The sequence below is a fragment of the Pinus tabuliformis genome, chromosome 3_2, assembly GCF_031772625.1.
Source record: "Pinus tabuliformis cultivar Carrire ecotype Pingquan chromosome 3_2, CPIR1, whole genome shotgun sequence".
NCBI classification, from domain to species: Eukaryota; Viridiplantae; Streptophyta; class Pinopsida; order Pinales; family Pinaceae; genus Pinus; species Pinus tabuliformis.
In genome coordinates, this window is record NC_142302.1 from 228643369 (window position 1) to 228655748 (window position 12380).

Genomic DNA, 12380 nt, shown 5'->3' on the forward strand with positions numbered 1-12380 from the left:
TGTTCTACACAAGGTAGGGTCAAAAGAAAATATTTAATTTATAATCATGTTGAGAAAGTCGCCCATATATTTAGACTTGAGTATAATGATTTATCTACTTGTATAATTCATTTTTGTATTATGTGGAGAGAAATGAGGCTACTTTGATGTATGAAAGACAAATATAGATCCCAAAGTAGCTACACTTGGCTGTAAATTATAAATAATATTTTTTTTCGTAAATAAATGAACAACAACTCATAAATGATTATTTATCTTCTTTGTAAGTAATAAAATAATGAAATTATGGCAAAAAAAGGTAATAGTTTCAAGTTATTTTCATTTTACATTTGAATAATTTTGTCAGTCATCTGGAGAGCCAACCTAAATGGCATGAAAACTCTAATTCTTATATTTGATTCAGACATATTCAAACAGTCATGGACAAACATTTTATGTTGCATTATTATTATTTTTTTGCATACTTTCGAGTTGATGGGGAACCGAATAGTGAAGAACTATTATACTTTTATCCAGATTCTCTTCTATTGTTAACAACATAGTTTCATGTAAGTGATTTTATGCATTTCAACAAAAAAATTTCTTGACTTATTTTCATTCTATTAGGTCTTTGACATAAGTCACTAAATTGTAGTTTCATACTCCAAGCAAGAATATTGTTAAGTCAACAAAACCCTTGTAACTTGAAACAAATAAACAAAGAAATGGATATTGTTAAGCCAACCAAATGCATTATCATTAATCCCAATGGAATTTGGGAAATGAGATAGTTGTGGGTATTGGGTCGCACAAAGCTGTACAGGATTATGCTAGGAGTAACTCTAGCTAAATATTTGCATCCTCCTGACCTCATGATTCTAGGATATTCTCTTATTTCACTCCAACACCCCCATAAAATTCCTTGCCAAAAGTAAATCATATCAAGTTATTTCTTCAAAAAATGGTTAGGGTTCTAGATGGATTTTAGCAAACCTCCTTTTTCCATGTGTTAATACATCAAAATATAGAGGAAGATTGCTAAGCAAACCAAGTTTATAACCTGCAAGTTTGAAAAACTGAGATAAATGGAGTTAGTGGGTGGCGAGGCATCCCATGACACCTCCTCCCCTAAAAATGTTTATTCTCTCCCTAATTACTTTTTATTAATCAAGCTATCAACCTAAAAGATCATAGCACTCCTTGGGAGCATTAATAGATGGGGCGAGCATATCAATATTGCCTGTGTGTTAAACAAGAAGGTAGGGTTGCATGCAACTGAGGTCATGTTTCCCTTCCCGCATGCAGGTGGTAGTACGATCTTGTAGTGTTCACCTTATTTCAATGACCTCCCACTACATTTGGTTATGAGCTCCTATATTACAGAAAGTATGAAGCTTTGTGGTATAATAAATGGTGAAGCATGGGAGCAGTCTCCCCAGCTGAATAAAACCATGGCTCCCTGGTACTCAAGCGTTATGACCTTCATCCCGGGGGCTTTTATCTATTTGAATTCATCTTGGTGGAAGTTACATCTGCTTTACCCACCACAAGCTCTGTGCTAGCCTACCTGGCTTTTGCAAATAGCTCGTGATTCAGGATTTTGCATGGCAAAAACAGTCATCGTGGTGACACTGGTAACACATTTTGACTTTGGGCTCTCAATGCTCCTCATCTGAACTTTGATTGTCTCAGTCAGGGCTACATGTCTCTTTGCACAAACTCCATAATTGATCTCCATTGTTAATAGGTAACCTGTTAGCTCATCAACCTTGATATGATTCATATGCCTCTCTTTTTCCTTTACATTGTTCCCTGTCCCTGCTTTGGAAAAAGCATGGTTTTACTAGGTTTCAGTCTTGGCACTTTTTCAAAATTATCTCTTTTACTCTCCCTCATTGTCTGATTTATGGTGTGCCACCTAGGCACTTGTCCCTCTCTGCCATTGGTAACCTAAAAATCTATATTGGTGCTCTGCCCATATGCAATTTGATTTTTTTCCTCTCCATCCTTGGAGTAAATTATATTTTGGGCACCTAGCCTCCCTCCTATGATACAATTGACCTCGAATTAAAGTCCTCCTATTTGTGGTAAGCCAAATCTCCCTGCCCTTTTTCTCTTCTTTAGGTGGGAATGAAGACTGACATTGAGTCTTCGGTTCCAGGGCTCACCTTAGATGGTTGTAATCCTCCCATCAGGAAGAGACCCTAAATTTGGATATTATTGAAGCTAAATTAAAACTACAAAAATAGATGAGCATCATCATCAACCCAATGGAAGAAATATAGGAGCTCAAAATCAACATGGCTCACCATGTAGATGAAATTGACGCACTGTGCCAACAAACCAACGCCATACATGCCCAAATTCTACCAAGACAAGTATCAATGTTGGGTTTAATGCCTTTAGCAAACATGAAGGGAATTTTCTTCCAGGCCTCAAGATGCCTTTAGTTGAGGATTCTAACACTCTCTTCCAATAAGCTCAAGATACAAATGTGTTTTCCTTCTTGGGAAATATTATAAATCATTCTCATATGGACACTTTGTTTTTTATGCCTTCGAGTTATGATTTTGGTGTTAGTAGAAATTTCTTCTCTGTAAGATCAGTTTGTAAGAGTAATCACGTACTCAACTTCCTTAGTATCTGCTCCGTCTGAGCACATATTTTAATATAATACTACTCATTTTTGTTTTTAAAAAAGGCCAACAAAATGCATGTAGCTTGAAATACACAAACTAAGAGATGCATGTAAACAGAGCAAAAACGAAGCACAAAAAGAACTAGGAAAATATGTTTCAACTTGAAACACATTGAAAATAAATGTTTTGTAAACAAAGAAACAAAGCATAAAAATAGGATGTACATACCCGTTTGATGATTCTATATTTTTCAGTTTCACTGATAATTTCATAGACTTTAATCTTTGTATTATTTTTTTCATAGTTTTCTACAACTCTACTTCATAACAAGCTCCACATCTCTTTATATGATGTTAAATGAATGATGGGTTTTATAGCTTTTTGCAACAAGTAACTTGAAACACAAGAACTAACAAATAAATCTAAATGGAGAAAAAATAAAACACAAAAAAAAAAACCAAAAAAAATATGATACAACTTGAAACTTAAAATAAAATAACGAGAAAAAGTTAATAGTTTCAAGTTACTATCTTTTTGCATTTAAATAATTATCCTTATTCATGTGCAAAGCTAAAGTTAATGTCATCAAATCTCTAATTCTTATACATGATCAAGAAATACTGAAAGAATCATCAACACACATTTGATGTCACATTATTATTGGTTTTTTTGCATACTTTCAAGATGATGGATAATAAATAGTGAAGAACTAGTCTAGTTTTTTTAGATTCTCTTCAACTGCTAACAACATAGTTTCATGTAAGTAATTATATGCATGCCAAATTTATTTATTTCCTTCACTTGTCTAGAGTCTATTAAGTCTCTGTCACAAGTCACTAGATATTTGTTTCATACTTCATGCATATTGTTAAACTAACCAATGCATGCAACTTGAAACACACAAACTAACAGATCCATTTAAAAAGTGGAAAAAATAAAGCACATGAAAACTAGGAAAATATCATTTAACTTGAAACACATTAAAAATAAATACTTTGCAAACAAAAATACAAACCACATAAATAATAAAAATAGGATGTACTTACCATACTACTGCAGATCGACATCAGGATTTGACCATCAATTTTCTTAAATGGCTAGAATACAAATTTTTCAATTAAATTTGTATATTCATTCTGAGATTTCAACAAGCATGTTGCTTATGCTCTTCAAGTTTTTTTTTTTCAAAAAAAAAAAATTGGTTTTAATTAACTTTTGCTTTGACCCTGCCACTTTATGATAGAATGATGTATATTGTCAATGTTCTTATTTTTTAATTAAATTTTCACTTGAAACAAGTTCAGTGACTATATTTTTTTATTAAGAACAACCCATATAGTTTTCCTATTGGCCCCACCTTGTGCGAAGACCTCCCCACACACTTCCACTAGTTTTAGACCTAGCAAGATTGTCGAACCATGGAGACTTAATCACTCTAGGTAAACTCTATGGGGACCTAAAGTCTATGCGAAAGAAAGGAGATAAAAGGGTAAGTTCCATTGCTCTGCAAAAGGTGGCCCCAAAAGCAAATATTTATTTATAATCGTCATGGTAAAACAACCGAGATATCTAGACATGCATGTAATGATTTCTCTAATTGTAAAATTCCTTTTTGTGTTGAGAAAAATGAAGCTACTTTAATGCATGGAAGACAAATATAGAGTCCAAAGTTGCTACACTTGGCTGTAAATAATAAAATATAATGTTATTGTGAAAAAATTAATAGCAACTAATAAATAATTATTTATATTCTTTGAAAATAATAATATGCAATGAATAATCATGCATAGAGATTTGATGTTGTACTATTATTGTTTTTGTTTTTGTATACTTTCAATTTTATGGTAACCAAATAGTGAAAACCTAATCTACCTTTTCTTTTTTTCTTTTTCTTCTTCTTCTTATTCTTCTGCCTTTTGGCCTCACCTTGTGTGAAGCCCTCCACACATGCTTCCACTAGTTTTAGACCTAGCAAGATCACAATTATCACTCTAGCTAAATTGTATGTGCAACTAAAGTATGTCTGGAACAAAGACGTGTGGAACAAACATGTGTGGAACTAAAGTCTGTGTGTTAGTGAAGAGATAAAATGGTAAGCTCCACTGCTACACACAAGGTGAGCCCAAAAGGAAATATTGAACCTATAATTGTATTGCAAAAATAACCTATACATCTAGACTTAGGTCTAATGATTTCTCTAGTCATAAAAATTCTTTTTTGTGTTACCTGGAGAGAAATAAAGCTACTCCGCTACACGAAAGACAAATATAGAGCTAAAAGTATCCACACTTGGTCGTAAAAATGACCAACAAATGATTATTATCTTCTTTGCAATAACAAAATAATTCACAAATTTCACATGCCTAATCTTCGTCCTTATATTTTTTATTCGAACACTTTATATTCATCCATTTTTATCTTTTTTTTTTTTTTTTTTTTTTTTTTTTCTTTTTATTATTATTATCATGACTATATTACTAAATGTGGTTTGATATACCTCAAAGTGTCAATTGACATGTGACAGTTCCCTACGGCGCCACGTGGTGCCAACATGGAGTTTGAGATGACATCATAGCGAGACTCATTCCCCACCACAAACTCACAGTGCACTGTTTAAAATTTTCGAGGGCCACAGACTAATAGGAGACATGAGATGCAGATTTCTATGTCGTTTAATAGAAATATTCATGTCCCTCCACGTGACTGCATGTAAGCACTTACACCTTTACAATAAGACAACGAACCCACTCAAAATGCAATAAGAAATCCCTGATTTAATTTTGCCTTAATTAAACTAGGAGAAATTTGAATTCTAATTTCATAAAAATACTTAGAGGAATTTAACTAAAGTGATATGGCACTTACACTAAGCTAAATAAGTTAATTCGAGTTGGAGACACTTGAGTTCAGTTCTACATGATTGATTGCTAATTTGTAGCAATCTAGTTCAATTAATTTGAGTTATTGTCAATGTAACTAGTTCTCACTGTTAGTAGAACTAGTGGAAGTTCAGTCAAGGGTGTGCAACTTTTTCACATGGAGTCATCATTTAATTAAACTAATCAATCAACCTAAATTAACTCATGCATGCAAATAATTTGAGTTACCAAGTTGAGGTTGGAGTTCAAGGGCAGTGTACTATCAATTGCAGATTCCAAATTATACAGGTGGTGCATGCAGTTAGAGAAGGGGCCTACAATTATTATGCAATTCTAATTGGGAATTTCCCTAATTAATAGGGGGCTAATTCCTTGAGGAACAATGCAAGGAAATAGGGACTTGGGCAGGCTTGGATTTGGTTAAGTATTGACTAGAGCTTGTCTAGGAAGTAGTGAGATAGATTATACTAGTGCAGAGCTTGCTCAGGCTTGATAAAGCATTATATTTCTTCTCTATTTTATGACTAATGCAATATAAATAGGAAGGGGTTTTGAGCAGTTCCTATCCCCCTAGATAAATCTCTTCGCATATGTGATTGAATCTTGTCTCAAGTTGATGTTGTGATTTCTCGATCATTTAATTATTTCCGCTGATGATTAGAGTAGATTCAAGTCTTTTGTTTTAGGATATTAGATAAGCATTTTGAATATACAAGGAATTTCTACAAGGCCAGAGTTAACGAAAAGCTAGAGACCAAAAAAGTATTACGATACATAATGGAAAATTTGATGTTGCGCCATAATTTTTTTATAGAGTGTGTTCCTTAGGCTCATGGCGTAAGTCTCCCACTTCGATAACTCTTTTCAAGCCTAACACAATTAACTAAGAATGCATGAATCTATGACGTACAAGATTACACTTTATCATTGTAGCTAAACTTTATGTGCAGTTAAAACCTATATGGAACAAAGACGTGCAGAACTGAAATTTATGCAAGACAATGACATGTGCAGAACTAAAGTATGTGCAGAAGTGTAGGAATGAAAGGGTAAGTTCAATTATTATGCATAAGATGAGCCCAAAATCAAATATTGAATCTATAATTGTATTGAAAAAGGTGGTCCAGATATCTAGACTTTGGTGTAATGATTTCTCTAGTCATAGAATTTATTTTTGCGTTATGTGGAGAGAAATGAAGATGACCTTCACCTAGTAAATTGGAGTGGCCTATCAGTTATTAACTAGTAGCCTTGGTACTTGGTAATTTCAACACTAAAAGGGAGATGAAGGATTGTAACTTTTTGAAAAACCCTACCAAGTCTAACACAATTACATAAGAAGGCATGACCTTTTAACACACAATTGTAGGATACACAAATCAGGGCAAATCATAAGACATACAATATGAAAAAAGTTAATAATTTCATATATGAGTTTCAAGTTGTTGGCATTCATGCATTTCAAATTTATTTCTTTTTCACTTGTCTAAAATAATTTAATGATTGGTATCATCCTATTAGTTGGACATCATATGATTGTTATATTTATATACATACATAAAACACACAACATAAGGAGTTGTCTCAGTCCATTCTGTTAGCCTTGATAGGGTTACTTGAAGGCAACTAGATCATTGTCACCTGCTCAGTGGCCATGTCCATAGCCACAAATAGAAACAAAAAGCATAAAATTGAAAGAGATTAAAGGATTTTAGTTCTTGAGGCCACACCTCCTCCACTCAAGCTTGACGTAGTTAACCAGAAGTGAGAGACTAGAAAGTCTTATGATACATAACGAGAGATTTTACATTGCGACACGAGAGTTTTATAAAGTATGTCCCACTTCGAAAATTCTTACCAACTCTGACACAATCACCTAAGAAGGCATGCATTTCTAACATACAACAATCACAAGACACACCTATCAAAACAAATAATAAGACTTACTACTAAGGTCACTTAAACTATGACTATATTGTATTAAACTATCACAAGACACACCTATCAAAACAAATAATAAGACCTACTACTAAGGTCACTTAAACTATGACATACAACAATCACAAGACACACCTATCAAAACAAATAATAAGACCTACTACTAAGGTCACTTAAACTATGACTATATTGTATTAATGTTAACTGAATTGTTGCTTCATATTTTATGTTATTGTATTATTGTTAACTAAATTATTGCTTCATACTCCATGGAAACAAACTGTTAAGCCTACTAAGTCCATGTAACTTGAAACACACAAAATGACAAATGCATGTAAATAGTACATAAATTGTGTCCTTCTTTGAAAAATCCTACCAACCCTAACACAATTACCTAAGAAGACGTGAATTTATAATATACAACAATCTTAAAACACACATATTAGAACAAAGAATAATACCTACTAGTAAGGTAACTTAGACCATGGCTATATTTTATTAACGTTAATTGAAATCTTGCTTCATATTTTACACTATTGTATTATTGTTAACAAAATTGTTGCTTCATCTTCACGGAAGCAGACTGTTAAGCCCACCAAATGCATATAACTTGAAACACAAACAAACAAATGCACACTGTTAATGCAACCAAATACATGTAACCTGAAACACCCAAACTATCAAATGCATGTAAAATGAGGAAAAAAAGCACAAAAAATGATGTACTTACCATTTTCACTCTATATTTTTCTTTTTTTGCTAATTACTTCATAGACTTTAATCTTTGTATTTTTGTTCGTCACACTTTTCTACAACTCTACCTCATAACAAGTTTCAAAACCCTTCCTATGATGTTAAATTACTAATGGGTTTTTATGACTCTTTGCAAAATTCTAGATGGCCAATGGAATCTGCAAATGCACCTCCAAGTCTCCACACCAAGTTTTATAGCATGCATCCTAAAATGCCCCCTTTGCAGTCAAGGAGATATATTGAATGTTCAAGGTGTGTTAAGATTGCTGCAAAATAGCATAAGGATTTGATTGCCCATGTTCTTCAATGCATAGAATACAAATTTCTCTAATTAAATTTTGATGTTCATTCCCATACCTCAAGTGAAATGCCATTTAGCTTTATTTTAATTAAATTTATATTTTAATAAGCTTTAATAGAGAGATTTTATCATCAATGTTCTCCTTGAAATAATATTTTTTATTAACAAGAACACGCATAGTCCTGAATAAACATGTCCTTATGCTACGATTTCATTTCTAAGTCTTACAAAACACAAGACACATGTTTTGTTCTTTATTATTACTCTCAAATATCTTTTGTCACAGAAATGGTCATGCACTTGTCACATGCCACTTGTTTTTTTTTTGTATTTTTGAAATAAAAATATTTTATTTTTAATTTTTTTATCTGTCACGTTTGACCACAGGTAATAAGTCTTTTCAAGTGTTTCAACCAATCAAAAAATTGGAATTTCATTTATGAAAAATAAATATTAAAAAAATATATTTTATTTACAATATTCTCATAAATATTTCATTTAACAAAACATTATAATAAACTATAGCAAATCCGACAATTTTTTCAAGGTTAACTACGTTTATTGCAAGTGTTCGCTGAAAATCATTTTCTATATTCTATGTTGTGGCATGGACTAATAAAAAGGAGTTTCCTCATAAGGATGGAAGAGTTCAAAATAATTTGATGGGTGGTACATTATAACATGCTTATCGTTTTCAAATGATACATGTGATGTGTATACACTTTACATATAATAAACTAGTGTAGATCCATTTTAAATCTAGATCTACCAAGGATCAAGAGGGATCAAGTCCAAAGTTAAAATGGATCTAAGTTGGTACTTTTGCATTCCATAATGGAATTAATCAAGCCTTTAAATAGGATTCATCATAACAAATACAATGGGCTATGCTATACCATGGATTTGTAAACCACCATCAGTAAAACCATCAAATGGCTAGCTCAAACTTGCCTTAATTATAATTATTTTTTAATTTTAATTACAATGAAGGTGTTTATAAGGGGAAGGTGATCTAAGGACTTTCATTGTCTATCCAGAGCCTATCTAAGAAGGACATGTATTTGCTCAAGTTGTGCGGCAGGAGTTCTCTTTATAAACTTCATCGTCTGTCAACTTCCAATAAGAAAGTGCCATGTATAATTACTAGCCCTGCCACTTATTGACGTCGCAGGTGACAAATCTCTCAGCAAGCTCATGGGAAAATTCCTAACACAAGGCTCGTGTGTGAGTATTGAGAAAGAGACAACTTTTCCAACTGAGAGATCAAACAGGCTAGGAGGAAAGTCTTGAGGTTACATCGTTGTTGCTAGTATTCCATGGCATCCATCATATGGAAATGACAACAAAAACTATGAATTTAATATCTTTATTAACCATAGGGGTCTCGATTACAAGAAAACCTTGCTAAAATATCTCTATGATTGCATTAAGAAAAACAAATTACGAGCATCCTACGTTATTTTAGTAAGATAATGAGAAATATGACTGCGCACAAACCAATTAACATAAGTGTGCTAAATGAAGTTAACTACCTGTACTTTGTGATCATGTGATGAGTGAGAATAAGCATTCTAGATTTACAAATTTGTGTCCAAGGATAAGCCCCACCTCCGAAAGACATGAATGTGTTGGGCTTTTGAGGCACCTCGAAGCCACACACATATACCATATTCCTATTTGTGTCAGAAACTTCAAGAAAGGTTACTCCCACGTAGCTTTCAAATGGTTAAAATTTAGGTAACACATGTTAAGGGCATCCATGATGAAAGCTAAACTGAAATCTAGAAGGATAAAACTTCTGTGGGTCAGGGAAAAACTCTAGTATGTGATGTAGGTTTCTGAACAATGGCATGACCTTCCATCGTTTTGGGATGAGGTAACTTGTAAATCAAATATCATATAGCAGATTAGTTCTCAGATAGAACTTATCCAATTCATTTTCTCTCAGTTTTTATGCTATTTTATGACCAAACTGACACGCTTGCAGATTTAACAGTGTGAGGAGACCCGCTCACCTTTGTATTCTACATCTGCAACTGCTTCTTTGAATGTGAAGGATAATAGTGAAGCCACTCTCACTGTCTCTAGAATAACCTAAAGATTTGAAGCAAGAAGATTATTAATTAATATTTAATGGTGGATAAGAGTAATATCTTAATACATCTAACCCCAAATGTTAACTAAGAATATAATATGGTGATTGAGAAAGTTACCCTACATGTTAAGGGCATTTTCCTGGTACCTTTCCATGTAAGGAGTCAATTTTCCTTCCCTTTGGATTGTCTAATGGCTTCTTGTTTAGCCTACAAATAATCATAAACAATGATTAATGTTATAATCAATTTTATCATAAGATGCACCACCAAAGCTATGAGATAATATTACTATGGGAAGCCACCATCGAGTCGAGATTTACAATGTATTTAATGTGAAAAATGTCTTATAAACAAGGTTAGTGAGTTTGTTTTATTACCGTCACAACCTCAAAAAATGATGGATTATCTCTCACATGCTTGATAATCTAGGCCAAGACACTGGTAGTTGTATCTTGGGTTGCAAAAATTACTCCAATGATATTATCTACAATTTGGTCATCTATCGAAGCCTATGAGCTTTTGATTGCATCAGAAAACTTAACAAATCATTGTTTACCACATTATTAACCCTCATTATCAAATAGGTTCAGTATTTCGTTGAGATATTTTTTTACTTTCAGTTAAATTCATATACACAACAACAACCATGGATCCAACTCAAACATTGAATTCTCCTACTCTTGCGGTTTTGGAAACATAACTAACTATCTCACGATCATATATTGGGATTGTTTAAACTATGTTCTACCGCTTCCTCATGGCTTGATGCAAGCCTTCTCGTCTATCACATCCATGTCCACTGTCAAGTTATACACATCTATATTCAAATATATCAAGTCATACACTTATCTATCTAAACAAATATATTGCAGTACCTGACGATGATAAAATTTTACATAGTTTAAAATGATAGTTTTCAAAGTCTCAAATTATTTTAGAGATAAGATAGATGATGAAGACATTGTGAATACAATTGTTGAGAAATCATTTATACTTGGTGATAACTAATAGTTTGCTAAAGCCATCAAATCTGCAGTGGTTGATGTAGCACAGGGTCGTCAGACCACCATCGAAAGGGCACTTAGAGCATCCGAGCCCCTTGAATCTGTTCCCCTATGATTTGGCTCTCCTTCAACTACAGGGGATTAGCCAACCCTAAGAAAAAACTGGCCCTTAAGCGTCTTCTGAATCGTACCCCCTGTGACATACTACTCCTTCAGGAAACCCTCAGACCCTCTGAACTGATTACCAGAACCCTTCTTTCTCTCCTTCCCGGTTGGTACTTCCAAGGCCTGGATGCAATGGGTAGATCTGGAGGTCTCGCCATGGGCATTAACCCTAAATCTATCAAAGTGATATCCTCTTGGGGTGGCTTAGGCTATTTGGGCATGGATGTTCTTGCTGTTGATTTAGGTAAACATATTCGAATCATGAATATCTATGCCCCCAACCAGAATCGACTTGATTTCTGGCATTCCATTCTGGATAGCTCTTTGATCACTAGCTCCACTATCATTGGAGGTGACCTAAATTTCTCCATAGGGAATGAGGAATCCTGGGGTCATCATTCACAGATCGACCCTCTCTCAGACCAGATGAGCTCCCTCCTGGACCTCCATGGGCTCATTGATGTCCCCATGAACAAGAAAATGCCCACTTGGCATAACAGACGCACAGGTGAAGCAGCTCTCGGAAGAAGGCTGGATAGATTCCTCATTCATGAAGAGCTCCTCCGAACCCTCACCCTTTACAGACAATGGGTTGGCTCGGGTGGCTTATCGGACCATTCTCCCAT

At 33.9% G+C, this 12380-nt stretch overlaps 1 pseudogene; it reads right to left on the bottom strand.

Annotated features, from left to right (window-relative positions):
- Window positions 1-10017: 10017 nt before the first annotated feature.
- On the bottom strand, window positions 10018-11912 carry LOC149180543 (abscisic acid 8'-hydroxylase CYP707A1-like; annotated as a pseudogene).
- Window positions 11913-12380: the final 468 nt, after the last annotated feature.